Here is a 17,770-nt window from a genome sequence, read left to right on the forward strand (position 1 = left end):
TGAACCAGGTAATCAGCGGGCGATCAGATGAGCTCATCTCCACAACGATAGACAGTTAATGCTTTGACCAAACTCTTCCCCGTTTCGTACGATGGAAGCAGTTTGCCGTATCTTGTTAACAGATGTTATTCGCGTTATCGGTAAAACGTAATTCTAAGAAAAAATGATGTTGGCTCACCTTCTGACACAAAGATGTTATTTGTTTCTTGTTGTTTGTTCTGGTCGTTGCCTTGGTGTTCGTTTTGAAACATTTCTGTTGACGACTTCAGGATGATGATTGTTTGGACTAGACTCTTCCTGAACCTCGTTGAAACTTTCAATATGTTCTGCTACATCAAGACGATGACGTCTTGACGTTACCAATTACTGCCATGTCATTACCACTGATAACGTCTTCATTACCAGAATAGATTCAGGTGTTGTACCTCCTTCAGACCAAGAAATTACCGCACTGCATTATTGATATCTCAGAAAGATACAAGATACCTGATCTAATACCTTCGACACTGTTGTCTGCCAAAGATATATTATTGTACACATCGGTCCAAAACAAACACATAACTGATAAAATTACCTCCCCTGGCAATGTTGATCACGTGCCAGACACATTCTTTGTAAGCATAGACACATTGTACGGCATTCGGAGCCTACAACTGGTCTATGTCCAAACACCCCCGCGATGTATGGCTGTTCTGTTTCGAGATGGTGGCTATCGTACCATTAACGGTCAGTCTGGACAAGCAGTGGGTGTCGGGCAAAGGTAAGTCATACGTCTGGGGTTGAACGCTTATAGAAATAAGCTTAGCATATTGTTCATAGGTAAAAGGGGGTTTTCTGTTGCAAGAGCTATCGATCTTTTGTTCGTTAGGACCTGTTCCACTTGGTTTTAATTCACGCTATTTCAACGAAACTTTTCTTGCCAACTCGGTATCGTAATCCGAAAACAAGTTTGTTTCAATTTGGCGTTATGTGTTCAGAACTTTGTTCAGATGTCATTTTGCTTTCGCCTGCAGAATTTATGTTAAGATTCTTGATTCACACACACACACACACACACACACACACACACACACACACACACACACACACACACACACACACACACACACGCACGCACGCACGCACGCACGGACACACACACAAACACACACACACCCTCGCGCGCGCGCGCACGCACATGCACACTCGAATACACTCACGCAAACATACTCGCACATGCACATACAAAATAACACACAACACAATCGCACACCATCACACACATACAATCAGGGTTAGAATAGGTCTTCAGCAACTTGGTTGATGCATGTAACCGTATCCCAATTGCGTAGATCGATGCTTATGATGTCAGTCACTGGATTGTCTGAACCAGACTCGATTATTTACAGACCGCCGTCATATAGCTGGAATATTCCTGATCGCGGCGTTAAACAACAAACAAACAAACAAACACACATGCTTACACACACGTACCCACAGCCTTAACGTTTTGCTGCCAAACACTAAATCGCTTGTATATGGAGTAATACATAACAGGGCAGTGCTGTGACAACACCATAATGAATATGAATACCAGACGATGAAGATGCTGAGAACACTATTCTAACAGTTCATATCCATCACTGCTTTGTTTGTCATCTGCGGAGGAGGATGCAATCCACGCACGTTCTATCTCCGCATATGTCAACCCCCCCAGGCAGATTACACGTGATCTATGCAACTCATATACCCACCATTACTAATCTGTGGGTTCGTTTCTTCTCCTCGGTATGATCCTAATTGTGTCTGGTTTCAGTAAATATTATGTCTATATCAACAACGTTGCTTGTAAATGCAGAATTTTAAATTTTATTGAGAAAATATCACTGAATACATTTTGAGTTTTTAAATATCATCAGTTTCTTAAAGTATGTTTTATGCCATGCGGAGGAGCGTGCATTAAGGTCTGGAAAATCATTACTAGCTCTTAAGACTGGGGTTTAACTTGTCACCAATAAACTTTACATTGAGGGACGAAACGGCACTAAGTTTATCATCTTGGAACATTTAACCATTTTGGCAATTGGCAGACTTTTGCAGCAGCATTACAGAAACTACGTCCGTGGTTTTATAAAGGCAATAATTAATTCTTATTGCTGTTACGTGTTTTTAATTTTCATCACTATGTTGCCTTTTATGATCAATGGAATCTGTTTCGGCAGATAATCGAGACTGATGTATCTCTGGCGTTGGCGTGTTATATTTACATATTTTGCCTAAAAATTCCTCCCCGTCAGCTAAACATGGTTGAGTACAGAATAATGCATCAGCATCAAATATATATCATCTCATTTACTACCTGCACAGTTGGGTCAATGTGGTCATCATAATATTTACGCCTGGTTCAAGCATCTGTTATAGAGCGCGGGCGATGTCTTTAATGTTCACTTTGTCAATAGTCAAGGTGCTTGGATGATTACTGTGCCGCCCACAGGGTACTAGCCAGACAACGCTTAGAGGAAGTATTCAACAAAGTTTCAAAGTACATACACTTAATATCTTTGCCAGAGTCTTAAACCTACTCCATTAAGGGATTGGCCTTTGGGAATCGTTCCTATATTTCGGTGGTGTGCACAACGACGAACTAATATTTATATATGAATTCCAGCCCTTAAACATTGGAAGTGACGAGAGAAACTCATGTGGATATTTTGATAGGAAGACGTTCAATCTTGCAGTCTGTATAATGTGTTAAATGTTTGTGAAGGTATTCAGTGAAGGTGCACTGTATGTTGAGCGTTGTGTTTGGAGATGACCTTGCACTTTGTAAAGCCCGCGTCATAACACGCGTGTGGCTGTCTCCCAAAATGTCAAGGGCTTCTGTGTCGGAGAACAGATGTAGCATGTTCACTGTTTGGGAATTTTATTGTTTACGTTGGTCAGTGGGATGTAGGCTGCCTTTATGTTTTATCTACCTGCCATTGCTTGTTTACTCTTAAGACAGGTAGGTATTCAGTGTTGAGACGATATGTATTCACTGATACATTGTTTTGTGTTCAACTAAAAACGAAATGTTTGAGCCGAGACGTTAAATATGCCAACCACTGTATTGAAAAAATAACATATATTTTAACCGCTTTCTTGTACACAGGGGGGCGGTCGGGTAACCTAGTGGTTAAAGCGTTCGCTCGTCACGCCGAAGACCCGGGTTCGATTCCCGACATGGGTACAATGTGTGAAGCCCATTTCTGGTGTCCCCCGTCGTGATATAGAGAATCTCACCCGAGTGTCTTTTGATATCAAATATATCAACACGAGTTGATAAATGTGGAAAAATTACGAGGCTTGCCGAGAATTTTTGCCACTTTTATCAACGAGTGTTGATATATTTGATATCAAAAGACACGGGGGTGAGATTTTATTTTTCATCCAACATCATTCTTCCAACCTTTTCAATTTGTAGACAGTAATTAGCAGTGTCTTCAGTGTAAAAAATACTGCTAACAGCTTCAGTAGCAGAGCCATTAGTGATGTCATTTGATTGTGACGTCCTGGTAACCAGTGACGTCACAATGGTCTGCAAAGCATTGTGATGTAATTTCATTGCAGCGATATCTACCAGTGTAGATATCGCTTGATCTCATCCAAGAGATATCTCCTGTGGAAGCCAGTTTGGGATGATAAATTGCTGGAATGTTACTAAAAGCGGCGTAAAACCATACTCACTCAATTGTACACAGTAGACGTAAGTCCAAATTATCATAGCGTCTTTAGTTTCAGCAAATGCTCAGAAACCAGCGAACATGGTGTCTGCAACCCATTTTCTGGTCCATCACTTGATTGTCTGGTTTGTTTACAGTCCGCCGTCGCATGGCAGAACTGTCTAGTGGCGTCAGACAACAAACAAACACATACCTCTGTATGCACATTGTGTGAGGGGCGGTGCTACCGGTAGGGCAGGATATGTTTACCCTTTTCACAAACACCTGGCGTCATCACTGATTTTCATCTATTCATATAATTTCCATTGTGTTGCATGTTTTTAATTTACATCACTATTTGGCCTTTTACGCCCAATGGAATCTGTTTCCATAGATAACCGAGATTTATTATTGTCTGGCGTGGATGTTTTATATTTATTAGATACTGCACGTACATATGTAATTACTATTAACATATAAAGTAACTTTAGCATAGCAAATGAATAGACACTGAACTATCGTACCTGGCCAATGACACACATTTATTTCAAACATATTCACGACATTCTGCCAATGTTTTCTGCAGATACGACGACAAAATGTTATTGCAGCCACAAAATATATCAAATTTTATATATTTTTCGAAGAAGGTCTATGGTCACAGTTGTATTATAATTCGAACCTCACTACCCTTGTCTCAAAAACTGATGAAAGACTTCTTTCAAAGTAAACGCAATTAAAATGTTATTGCTTTAATTACCATTTTCACATTTCAACATATATTTCGAAGAAAGTCCATTGTCACACCTGTATTGTATTGCTAACTTCACTTTACTATTTCTCAAAACTATTAATACTGTAAGGGACATTCTCGCGATCTCGAATTCTCGCGATCTCGACCTTTGCAAAAGAGCTAAATATGCCAAAAACACGAGAATGCGAGATCGCGAGAATGTCCCTTACAGTATTCCATAGCTTTACGTTTCTGATTGTCCCCTGATACTTGTCATCTGATACTGTCAAAGCATTTATATAGCATGTCTTTATAAACAGTAAAGTCATATCCACGCATTATTAACACATTTTAAGCATTACTGTTGTAATTATGTCATTACTGTTCATTACTATCAAAGAATGCATTACTTTTGTAATCAATTCATTACTGTTCATTACTATCAAACAATGCATTACTGTTGTAATCAATGCATTACTATCAAACAATGCATTACTGATGTAATCAATCCATTACTGTTCATTACTATCAAACAATGCATTACTGTTGTAATCAATCCATTACTGTTCATTACTATCAAACAATGCATTACTGTTGTAATCAATCCATTACTGTTCATTACTATCAAACAATGAATTACTGTTGTAATCAATCCATTACTGTTCATTACTATCAAACAATGCATTACTGTTGTAATCAATCCATTACTGTTCATTACTATCAAACAATGCATTACTGTTGTAATCAATCCATTACTGTTCATTACTATCAAACAATGCATTACTGATGTAATCAATCCATTACTGTTCATTACTATCAAACAATGCATTACTGTTGTAATCAATCCATTACAGTTCATTACTATCAAACAATGAATTACTGTTGTAATCAATCCATTACTGTTCATTACTATCAAACAATGCATTACTGTTGTAATCAATCCATTGCTGTTCATTACTATCAAACAATGCATTACTGTTGTAATCTATTCATTGCTGTTCATTACTATCAAACAATGCATTACTGTTGTAATCAATGCATTACTATCAAACAATGTATTACTGTTGTAATCTATTCATTACTGTTCATTACTATCAAACAATGCATTACTGTTGTAATCAGTATGTGAGGTATTTTATTTACATTTGGAAGTTCAAGACGTTTCGTGGATAAAAAAAAACATGCAGCGAATTCTATCAAAACCGGACTCTGGTTAATCCGGATCTCAGTCAACACCGGGCTGAGTCTACGGCGCGAATTTACCACTTTATTGATCACCAGTAAAAATATTAAATCTTATTTTCTACAATGCTGCGTGTACATATCGTGACAGCAAATAACTCACCCACTCACACATGTGTCCCTTGATGGTTCCCCTTTGTCTACGAGGCCATATCAGATAAGAAGACATGTGTAGACCTTTGCTTATCAGGCAGCAAACAGCGGCGTTACGATAAATCCTTGGGACTAATTGACGCTATTATACCCCTTGACGTATCCCGATACAAGCACCTCGACAGCATGGTGATGGTGCACGTGGGATACAGAACTCTATTGTTTCTGTGATGTTGTGTCTGGCTGTGTGCCATGGCACGCTCGTGTGAATTGTGCCAGACTGATATTATGGTTGATTCATCATTACCACATATCCTAAACAACGCTGTGCCATAATTATTGGTATAATATGACACATTTGCAAGATCTGCACGGTGCGCGGGTGAGGTTTAACGCACTGAAGGTGACAGCTATATGGGGAAGGGAATCTGAAGGATGCTTGAGTCGTAGATGCCACCAATTTCTGGAAACCAGTGAATATGTTTTCTGCAACCCATGGATCATGATGGGGAGAAATCTGGGATTCGAACCCATGATCAATTACTAGCATGTAATATAAGTAACATGAACATTTCAGTAGTGGTCAGCTAGTTTCAAAAATGAGTTGTGCATAATTGCGTCATTTAGACGTGCCAGGATCCGATGACTTGTTAGAGGGTTCGAATCCTGATCTTTGGTCTGACAGATGCACTTCCACGGCAAGCGTTTGTTTGTGATATTTCTTGTGATTATAGAGTAAACTGTATCGCTTATTTGAGTTTAAAGCATGAAGATGATAGCTCTTGGGGCCATTAATATTGTTTGTTCTAGTTTTGAAAACAGGAAAGGGCTATCCAGTTTGATCTTTTGACCACCTAAAAGGGAAAATCATTCCGCCTTTGTCAAAAGCGTAATGGTATATCCCATTAGACGGTTTATGAATACGTTATCAGTAAGCGTTCTTTTATGACAAAGTCTGACTGAATGCTATTATCAAAGTGAATGGTTACAAAAGAATAGATAGGCCGCCTTTAAATCATTACAAATAATGTGTGTCGTTAATGTGCAGGAATAAGGAGCGCGGCTGTTTCTTTGTCAATTTTCACTCCCCCCCCCAAAAAAAAAAAAAATTATAAAAAATTGCTAACGGCATCGAATCCGCCTTTAATTAAAAGAGATCTCCAAAGTAGCAAGGTGTCCCTGTGGTCTAATGCGTTGCGTTCCTTGAATCCGCAGAACGTTGGTTCGAATCCCGGCGCCGCACCGGTTTCATCTAAATGGTAAACGTCTACCACCCTGTATGCTTTCAATTGATATCAAGATGACCTTCGTGATGCAGCGTGATGATGCCTGCTCAATCAAGCAAAGAAAGAGGTATCCGCCTTTTGGCATCTTTGGCCTCGGTTATATAACTAGTGTCAGTAAATGTGCAGACGTTACATATACTCTGTCCTTATCGACGTACAAGAGCAAGAATGTTCAGAAAGTGCAAATCGATTATAAGAAGTGACGATACTGACGTATACTGTCTCTATTATTTGCAAAATAATGACAACGTGCAACGACCCCTTGGGGGCATTTTTCATCCAATGTGTCTGTCACGGCTTACATAGATTCCTCGTTAACACAAGAACACAATAATAGCCTTTCCCTGATAATACTGTGCACGTATACACTTATGTATACAGTATACACATATTCGCAGACATAAACCCTAGGATAGAATAGCTCAAGGATACCAGTCTAACAGCATTCTATAGTCTCTATCGGGAATAAACCACTTCTTTGTTAAGTTAAACAAAAATACAGCAGTGCATGCGTCTTTGCTATTCTTAACGCCACACGAGGCGTATAACATCACGTTCACAAAGACGACAACGCATGTTTTATGCTGTTGCAGAGTAACTCTGTCGTGTTTATGTTGGAATTAAGACAATAAATAATGTTTATTCATGACTTTTTCACAAAGTGTCGTGTTTATTTACCGACACTGTTAGAAGCGTTGATACAGTAACGGGGACTTACCTAACTCCTTATGTTCGTCGTGACGGGCCCTTCGTGTGAATTGCTGTCGGGTTGCCGAAGGCATCGCTGAAATTGAATAAAACGTTTCAAAATTAACTTGAGTGAAGTTAAATACAGAATCACTCAATCTCCTCGCTCAATCTCCTCCTTTAGCGTTGATCGAAATTTAGGTGTGTATTTCTATGAAAGTATAAAGGAAATATTCATCTAAAAGATCCTTCTTTTGAAGAGTGTTCAAACAGACTGGGTGAGTGGCCTTGAGATATTTTCCGCTCCAATATGTTTGATTAGCGTCATTAAGGTGCTGTTTTAGCAGAATTAGATGAAACACTTAACAAATTACGTCGCCTGAATGTCATTTCTGAACGATTTAAGGAAATATTTGAAAATAATTTAAGATTTTTAATATTGCATTGTGAAATATCTTTTCAGAGATGAAATGCAGTCATCTTGACATGACTAAGGCCTTTGAGCTAATGGACATGATCAGGAGATTAATAACACAGATCAAACAGTTTCAACCGTAACTCATGGTCTCAATTCAATCTATTTAGACGTTTTCACTGTAGTCCCCGGTGAGCGAGGGAGTGTTGTTAAAAGGAAGTCAGTAAGATTCCAATATTAACGGTGGCCTGTAAATAATCGAATCTGGCCAGGTAAACCAGTGGTTGATACTATGAGCAACGATCCACGGCGTCGGGACACACGAGGTCATGTCATACCTCCCGAACGTAATTGTTCGGCTCTTATTACCAGCATTGGGTACAGGGGCCATTTTAGCCTGACAACGGGGAACGTTAGTTCAAAATGACTAAGTACGTCAAATAATGTAGATTGTCCAACCAAGTAAAATAGGGACAAGTTTCACGTCTCACTCTCACCGAACTGGGATTCCCTATGATGTGAATATATCAATATTATTTACATCTTACGGAACATAGCACTCTCCAATATATGCATACATATATATGCATTATTATCTACAATACTATCACGACTGTCCTACACTGACAACAACAATTTCACCAGTGTCATCTACAATGGCATCAATTATGGCATCAATAACGTCATCAATAATGTCATCTACAATGGCATCAATAATGTCATCAATGATATCATCTACAATGACTCAACAATGTAATCAATTATTCCATTAAGAATGTCATCTACAATGTCCTCAATTATGTCATCAATTATGTCATCAATTATGTCATCAATAATGTCACTTACAATTTCGTCTACAATGCCACTTACAATGTCATGTGCAATGTCATAAATGCATGTATGAATGTTTCAGGGCATCTTTCACATTCAAATGAACCCGGCGAAAGAAGGTATTTGTTCATAATGTTCATTTTTCTCCACAAATTTGGTCATTAATGGAAGGAGAGTTTTCTGAAAGTGATTGCATAGAAACAGGCAAAAGAAATCACATCCCCGAACGCGTCACCTATGATGGTGCCGCGCCAGCACGCAAAAATGCTAAGCACGTGTTTTCATCCTAAAGCATGGAATGCACTTGCAGAAATAATGTATAAATGCCATGATCTGATAGCTTAGGAATACACTTGATAAATGCACATGAAAGAAATGCCACGACTGACACAGGAACAGGGAGATTTCGATCCGTCGGTATGGAGGAGATGGAGGTCCAAATTGAAAGTTTTAAGTGTACGTCATGGACAGGCTTATGCAACGATGCAGACAGTAAGGCGACAGGACACTTTGAAGACAGGACGACCCTCGGTCACAACACTGCGGTTAGACCGCCAGACACGGACCAGTCACTTACGAAACAGACTCGTTACGGCGACCTTGACGGCGGCTACAGCGTTGGGACATCGCATACGTCAACATACAGCACTGCGTAGACTACGTGCTGGACGAATCGTCTCTTCCGAGGAATGTTCTTGGCCGAACAACGTCGGCTCTTGACACTACGATCGGCGAGGGAAGTTCGTCGCTGGCAAGCGAGAAATTTGCGTCGAGCTCTGTTTTCCATGGACAGACGTTACAGCTGCTTTTGAAATAACGGCGGCAGACGAGTTTTTTTTCACAAAGAGGTTCATCCATTCGGTGAATGATGCGTTATGATTTGGGACGGGATTTTGTGGACATCTGAAGACTGATTTGGTTATTGTGACCGTTGGTTGGTTGGTTTGATGTTTAACGCCGCACTCAGCAATATTCCAGCTATATGACGGCGGTCTGTAAATAATCGAGTCTGGACCAGACAATCCAGTGATTTATATTATGAGCATCGATCCACGCAATTGGGATCGATGACATGTATCAACCAAGTCAGCGAGCCTGACCACCCGATCCCGTTAGTCGCCTCTTACGACAAGCATGGTCGCTATTGTGACGGGGAACCTGAATGTTGTGCATTACAGAGACCAAGTATCGCAGCCAGTTATACTTCCTCACTTACAAAACCAACAACAGGGTACAGTGTTTCAACATGATAATGCCAGGCTCCATATTGCATGACTGACTCAGAATTTCCTCATCCAGCCCAACGTTCGTGTTTTGCCATGGCCTGCCCTTTCATCTGATATGAATCTGATAGAGCATCTATTGAACCACCTTGACGGACAGATAAAGAGTCGCCATCACCACCTGTCAGTAGACAAGAGGTGGCACAGGCCCTGAGAATAGAGCGGCAAAGGATTCAAGTAAACATCACAGCGTGTATCGAGACACGTGGAGATCATACACGTTATTGAGAAGGACAACTGTGTCGTGAAAGAACGTGTAATGCGCCTGACACTTCAGATGTCGTTGAAAACTGGAAATTCCCCCCCCCCCCCCCCCCCCCCCCCCCCACCATTGTTCAAGTTGTGATCATCATTTCATTCAGGATGTGACTGAAGGATCCTCTACAACCACCCTCCAGATTCCATTAGCCTTGAAGGGGCGGTCGGGTAGCCTAGTGGTTAAAGCGTTCGCTCGTCACGCCGAAGACCCGGGTTCGATTCCCGACATGGGTACAATGTGTGAAGCCCATTTGTGGTGTCCCCCGCCGTGATATTGCTGGAATATTGCTAAAAGCGGCGTTAAACCATACTCACTCACTCACTCATTAGCCTTGAAAACAGAATCTTGTGTTTTGAGGAATTTTTTCGATCATCTCTACTCTACATATACTTTCTTTTATCGGGTAGTTTACTTGCATACCGTCTTTATCTTTTTTTCTGGACACCATTTTTAGGTGTCCATAAAAAAAAGTGAAAGACAAATAATGTGGAAAGTAGTATTTTCTTACTCTACCGAATGGGAGCTTATTTGTTCACCGCAAAAACGTTATACAAAAAAGAGGTAAAAACAGCAAGACAGACAAGCTTAATAAGAGCACGTTATAACTTCACATATTACAACTTAATCAAACAACTTTTTAATAAGCAAAAACAATTTATTTTGTTTCTAGAAAAATGTGTTAAGGAGAAAATGCCCTGGTTATTGTAAGTGAAATAGGCTGGCCTAAGTATTGTAAGTAACATAGGCTGGCCTAAGTATTGTAAGTAAAAACGGCTGGCTAAGTATTTATAAGTAAAACAGGCTGGCCTAAGTATTGTAAGTGAAATAGGCTGGCCAACGTATTGTAAGTACAATAGGCTTGACTAATTAATGTTAGTAAAATAAGCTGGCCTAAGTACTGTGAGTAAAATAGACCTACCTAAGTATTGTAAGTAAAACAGGCTGGCCTAAGTATTGTAAGTAAAATACGCCGGCCTAAGTAATGTAAGTAAAATAGGCTTGCCTAATTATAAGTAATGTAAGTAAAATATACCTTCCGAAGTAATGTAAGAAAAATAGGCTGGCCTAAGTAATGTAAGTAAAACAGGCTGGCCTAAGTATTGTAACTAAAATAGGCTGGCCAAAGTATCGTAAGTAAAATGGGCTGGCTAAGTTTTGTAAGTCAAAACGGCTGGCCTTACTATTGTAAGCAAAATAGACCTTCCAAAGTAATGTAAGTAAAATAGACCTTCCAAAGTATTATAAGTAAAATAGGCTGGCCTTGCTATTGTAAGTAAAATAGGCTGGCTAAGTATTGTAAGTAAAATAGGCTGGCCTAAGTACTGTAAGTAACATAGGCTGGCCAAAGTATTGTAAGTAAAATAGGCTGGCTAAGTATTGTAAGTAAAATAGGCTGGCCTAAGTACTGTAAGTAACATAGGCTGGCCAAAGTATTGTAAGTAAAATAGGCTGGCCTAAGTATTGTAAGTAAAAACGTCTGGCCTAAGTACTGTAAGTAACATAGGCTGGCCAAAGTAATGTAAATAAAATAAGCTGGCCTGAGTACTGTAGGTAAAATAGACCTTCCTAAGTATTGTAAGTAAAACAGGCTGGCCTAAATATTGTAAGTAACATAGGCTGGCCTGAGTAGTGTAAGTAAAACAGGCTGGCCTAAGTACTGTAAGCAAAATAAACCTTCCAAAGTATTGTAAGTAAAATAGGCTGGCCTAAGTATTGTAAGTAAAGTTTGCCTGGCCTGAGTATTGTACGAAATCTGATTGGCTGAACACGACACCAGTAGGCCAGGTCGGCTACATGCTCACATTGTTACCTCAGGGTTGAGTGGAGTAAGTGATGTCAGTTCGGATATCGGGAAACAGAGACGGAAGCGTTAAAGAAACACAGGCTCTTGTCAAATCTGGGATACACAAATATTGGTCTTGTTATGAATCGGCTTCACTGCCATTTACCATACGCTGAAATAAATGCATTCAACTGAAATGGCACATAACTGTCATGGAGCCTCCTGTAACGTGGCATGCTGCGGTAGTTCTATGTTTGTGTTAGATGTAGACTTTAACACCACACCAGTACTACGTTATGGGGTACTAAACGTGTCCATTGCCATTAATGGGCTTTGTAATGTACCATTCGGCAAGACTCGCCGCTCCGTAACCTGCAACAAGACTCGTCCCCCTATCAATGAATGTTATGAGCGAAAAAATACGACAAACCAATCAGAATGCGCGTATGACTTCCAGTACTTCGGTCAAAGAATCCCTCAGGAATAAATTTTGATTTTACATATATCTTGCATTTAGAATTATACCCAAGAGACAGTTAAATGTGTTCAATCATACCATATAATACTGGAAGTTCCTGTGTGTTTTCAATAGCATCTGGAATATATACGACATATGGGGGAAATATGCGTGAATCATTACGCAACGAGTTGACAATTCGTTTAGCTATGCCCGTTTGCACTTAGACATAACCCAGTCGCATAAATGACACAAGTCGCGGCTTGTCCCGGAATAACACGAGTTGGTCACGAATGAGTATAGTACCTTTGTAGCTTACAGTTGACTGTAACAGAGGACAGGGTATGTTGTTAAACGTGGTGACATAACCCGTTCTACGTGGTGTTGGATATGCTTGCTTCACTCGATATATAAAAAAGTATATTACATGCGCATCATTTAGAACAATACTATGTATTTATGTCGTATCTGGTGTGTATACCTAACGATATTTTTTATCAATTTTATCCCGATGTGGTATTTTAAGTGATTTTGTGTCTCATAAACCTAACAATGAAGGGTTTTGCATTTACAGCCTTATGTTCAATTCTAAGATGCTTAGCTCCTGCGATAAAGTACACTTTTTGAGTTACGTCATAATCGCCTGACGTCACGACGGTGACAAATTACCTCAACGCACTCGGAAGCAAGCGTGATAATAGTTCATAAATATATGCTATAATATAGTCGGATTCGTACTTTGTTTTTTTACAATGATTTCTTATTGATATGAAAATGGTTTTGTCGCTTTTATTAACTATAATAGTTCAGGGCAAAATTATACTTTTTATCACTACATATGGGTGTAGATCAAACGTTATTTCTTACATAATGTATTATTTTATGTAAATGCAAAATGTGATACATACATAACATACTGTAACTCTCTTTCTTTCTTTCTCTCTCTCACTTTCTCTCTCTTTCTCTCTCTTAAAGGCAAAACTGCTACCATGTTCATGGATCTCATAGTTGGATTGTTCAGATATTCATAAATAAAATATCCTCGCTCTAACTTTGAAGATTTACATTTGTATGAAAATGAACGCTGTCGACGCTCTGAAAGGGAAATAAAATTTCATGTTTCACATACTAAAAAACCCAGAATCAGGCTTACAAAATGTTTTTTTGCTTGCATAGACGATTGTCAGTATGCAAGGTCGTGTAGTACATATCATCATAATTGTTATTAATGTACGGTCGTCAATATTTGTATGTGATCACATGACTTTTTACGTCAGAGTGTATATTGAATTCTGTATAATCATTTCAACGAGTGGAGTACCAGCAGTTTTTGCGTCACTAAATGGATTTGAAATTACAAGCGGCGGTATCATAAGGCGGTTGAACTGTAGTCAAATACTTATTTCAAAAACCATCTGTTTGCAATGCAGTGTCATCGACAAGCTCAAATGAACACCATATAATATAGTCACATTTGATCCTGACTGATCGTTCGCCCGTTCGCTACTGGCGAAGCCATCCAAATTAAATGCATCAGCTAAATTTACACTGTTAGATCAGGCATAGGCTATAAAATAACCTAGTGTGTCATTTTAAAGTATTTATGTTGAAGTCCCTTTCATAAGCCATGTGATACTGCAGAATATCAATAACAATGTGATTGCAACGCACGCTCTAATGATTCCCCGACATCAACAATGAGCTTGAACTCATCCATCGTGAATGGGTACACGGCTCATAACGATCAGAATGACACATAAAATGTGGCAATTATTTCACAGATGAAGTCACGGAAAAAATGTTTCAATTTCGTAAACAGGACAAAACATGAACATACCAACGGAAAGATATCTGGATCTTGGGAGATTGCGTTTCGCATGACATCATAAAGCCCTCAGTGTAGACCATGCAAAGTTGATTGGATCGATCCGCCATAGTCGACGGGGTCCTAGTGGTGATTGGTGTTAAACGGGGATTAGAGAACGTGGAGAGAGAGGAAGAACGTGGTTGCGGGTGAGTGTGAGAGGAAGTGGGGAAGGAGGTACTACATTCTGTGTATGTTTAAAGGAGTGGTATCGATCTTCCCCCTAGTTGTCTAATTCAGTCTCCGTGTGCCACATCAGAGCGTGGTTTGCGTCAATGAAGGGCTGAAGCCGGAAAGACTCCGGTTGTCACAAACCATGTAATTTCAACGTAGCTCCCTAACGGACTATGGTCTTACGAAAATAGTTCTTGTTATTTAAATATAGGCGGTTCAGGTCATGCTTTTTGCATATATTATTTGCATATAAAACGTTAATATATATTTGAAGGTGAGCTTATGAAGGGCGCTCTCGCTTCATGTCAACATATATAGCTGCTCTCTCAGGTCTTGTCATAGAGTCGTATTGGAGTTGATTCGTTATTCTAAACTAGGGTATTTGGGACTCGAAACATGCTCTGGTGTAAACACTGGTTGTTCTTTCAATGTAAATGTTTGCTTCCAAACAAAGGAACTCACTCACTCACTGTAAATCTCTAGAACCAAATCATCCTCTTTTGTTAACAATTATATTGCTCTGTCACAGCGACACCTTAGCTGAATCATGCTCTCTTGTAAACAGGGGGCACGAGTGGCGGAGTCGTCAAATTTGCGATTCGATGTGCAGATTTGCGTGCCTGTGGCACGCCAGAAACCTGATTGTGGGTTCGAATCCCGGTTCGCCCCGATAATGTTACTAGGTTTGTCAGCACCATACCCGTGCTCGTGGGTTTCACCGAAGTGGTAAACGTCTGAGACCTGCATCACTTCGGGCCTTCCTCAAACATTAAGCTGACATGCCGTGTCATACTGGAATACTGTTAAAGGCGGCGTTAAACCCAACTCACTCACTCACTCTTGTAAACAAGCAACTTCACCAACCACTGTGCAACTCAGTGTGGTATAGTTCACGCTAAATTATTCACGAGTAATTGCAAATATGGGTGGTTGGAATTCTTTGCTTGTGTAAATAGATGTTAATGCTTGCAGAACAATATGATATAAGGCAATACATTCATTTTAAAAAAATCATTTCAAATTGGAGTTACCCACCACGAAACGTCTCTATTTTCCACTGAAAATCAAAGCGTAGATTTAATCAAATTCAGATTTTGCCTAGGTCTTTTAGTGTTGTGTACCAAAGTGAAAAGTCTGGTATTTTCTATCCCCATAACAATATAAAACGGAAATGAACAATTTAGATGTGAGTGTAATTTTAATTTTGACCCTCATAATCACTAAAACGACATCCAGCTAACCTGGTATGTCATATTAACACACTGACTGACATTTTTTATTGTGTGGGTGGCGAGTGCTACCGGTAGAGCAGTGAACGCTTACCCTCCTCGCAAACCCCCGGGGTCATTACTGATTGTCTTTGAGCCCTTTATGTTCACTGAAATTTGTGACAGTTATTTCCGATTTTGTTTGTTCAGATACTTTTGTTGTTGTCTGGTCCTGAGATAAATCTGCATCCTTATCACAAGATGTCAGACCCGTGAAGATCTGGGGTAGAATAGGTCTTCAGCAACCCATGCTTACCGTAAAAGGCGACTATGCTTGTCGTAAAAGGCGACTAACGGGATCGGGTGGTCAGGCTCGCTGACTTGGTTGATACATGTCATCAATCCCAATTGCGTGGATCGATGCTCATGATATTCATCACTGGATTGTCTGCTCCAGACTCGATTATTTACAGACCGCCGTCATATAGCTGGAATATTGCTGAGTGCGGCATTAATTAACAAACAAACAAACAAACTTCATATCATGTTTTACCGCTATTTTGCCTGTTGCGCCAACAGGAATTTGTTTCGCCGGATTCGCGCTGATTATGCACCTTGGCTCAACTGCACCAAACCAATGATTCAGGTTTCCATCAGTGAGGTCTACCTGCCACATTTTATACGTTACAGCGGCGATGAGGCCTCGTTTACGGTAGCCCATAAGGGACATGGAGTCTGTTTTTCAATATTTTGATATTTCACTTACTTTTATCGTAACCTTTTGCAAATTAACACAATTTGTCATACAAATATGTGATACATCATGTTTAAAAACAACCGAAAACATGGAAAATGTACTTTCAAGTAGCTACTGAATCGCTGAAATGTGAAGCGAAAATGTCAAAAACTAAAATGAAAATACAGAAAAGTATTTCCACCGCGGTGATAATATTTCCACCGCGTGGAAAAGTATTCGGAAATATTATCACCGCGGTGGAAAAACTTTTATGTATTTTCATTTTAGTTTTTGACATTTTCGCTTTTTTCTTTTGACATTTTCGCTTCACTTTTCAGCAATTCAATATCTACTTTATACATGATTTATCACATATTTGTATGACAAATCGTGTTAATTTGCAAAAGGTTACGATAACAGTAAGTGAAATATCAAAATATGGAAACACAGACTCCATGTCCCTTATGGGCCACCGTACTCGTTAAAGCGGCGATAGGCTATACTCACATGCAGTGATGTCTCCGTTGAGGCTTGTATTATTTGTTGAATGTCAATTGCTATTTTCATGAAGTAGCTTCTCAAATATTGAATATTATTATTGGAAAAGATAAGATGGGGTGTGGGTGGGTGGGTGGGTGTATGTGTGGGTGTTGCTGCTTGTACTAGTCCGGATCAATGCCGATTATGTAGTGCTAGCCCACTTAGATACCATGCCGTAGTTTAACATGAATACCCCACTCAGACACAGTATACTGACTCCGAGCCGACCAGTCCTTGTTTTAGCCCCTTAATGCCGAGCGCCAGCCAGGGTATCAAAACAGTGAGTGAGGCGAGTGAGTGAGTGAGCGGGGCGAGTGAGTGAGTGAGTGGGACGAGTGAGTGAGTGAATGCGGGAGGGAGGGAGGGAGGAAGGGAGGTGCAGACAGACCTAAAAACATATCGGGTGACCCGTGATTCGAACCCACGATCATAGGTTTCCACACGAGATCCACACGAGATCAGTGAGTGAGTGAGTGAGTTTATGTTTTACGTCACATCG

At 39.9% G+C, this 17,770-nt stretch overlaps 1 protein-coding gene across 5 annotated transcripts in view; it reads left to right on the plus strand.

The window, feature by feature from the left end:
* Positions 1-645: 645 nt before the first annotated feature.
* The window catches only part of LOC124133591 (arrestin domain-containing protein 2-like), a 148,545-nt gene continuing 131,420 nt past the window's right edge, over positions 646-17,770 (plus strand). Inside the window, exon 1 of one of the 5 annotated variants that reach the window (XM_046498035.2) lies at positions 646-760. The gene's annotated coding sequence lies outside the window, so the exon portion shown is untranslated. Of the gene's footprint in view, positions 761-14,512; positions 14,763-17,770 lie in introns of those variants that run through there. The other 4 variants (XM_046498033.2, XM_046498037.2, XM_046498036.2 and 1 more) reach the window with 4 other exon arrangements.

The sequence above is a fragment of the Haliotis rufescens genome, unplaced genomic scaffold (assembly GCF_023055435.1).
Source record: "Haliotis rufescens isolate VD_foot unplaced genomic scaffold, xgHalRufe1.0.p SCAF_5, whole genome shotgun sequence".
NCBI lineage: Eukaryota > Metazoa > Mollusca > Gastropoda > Lepetellida > Haliotidae > Haliotis > Haliotis rufescens.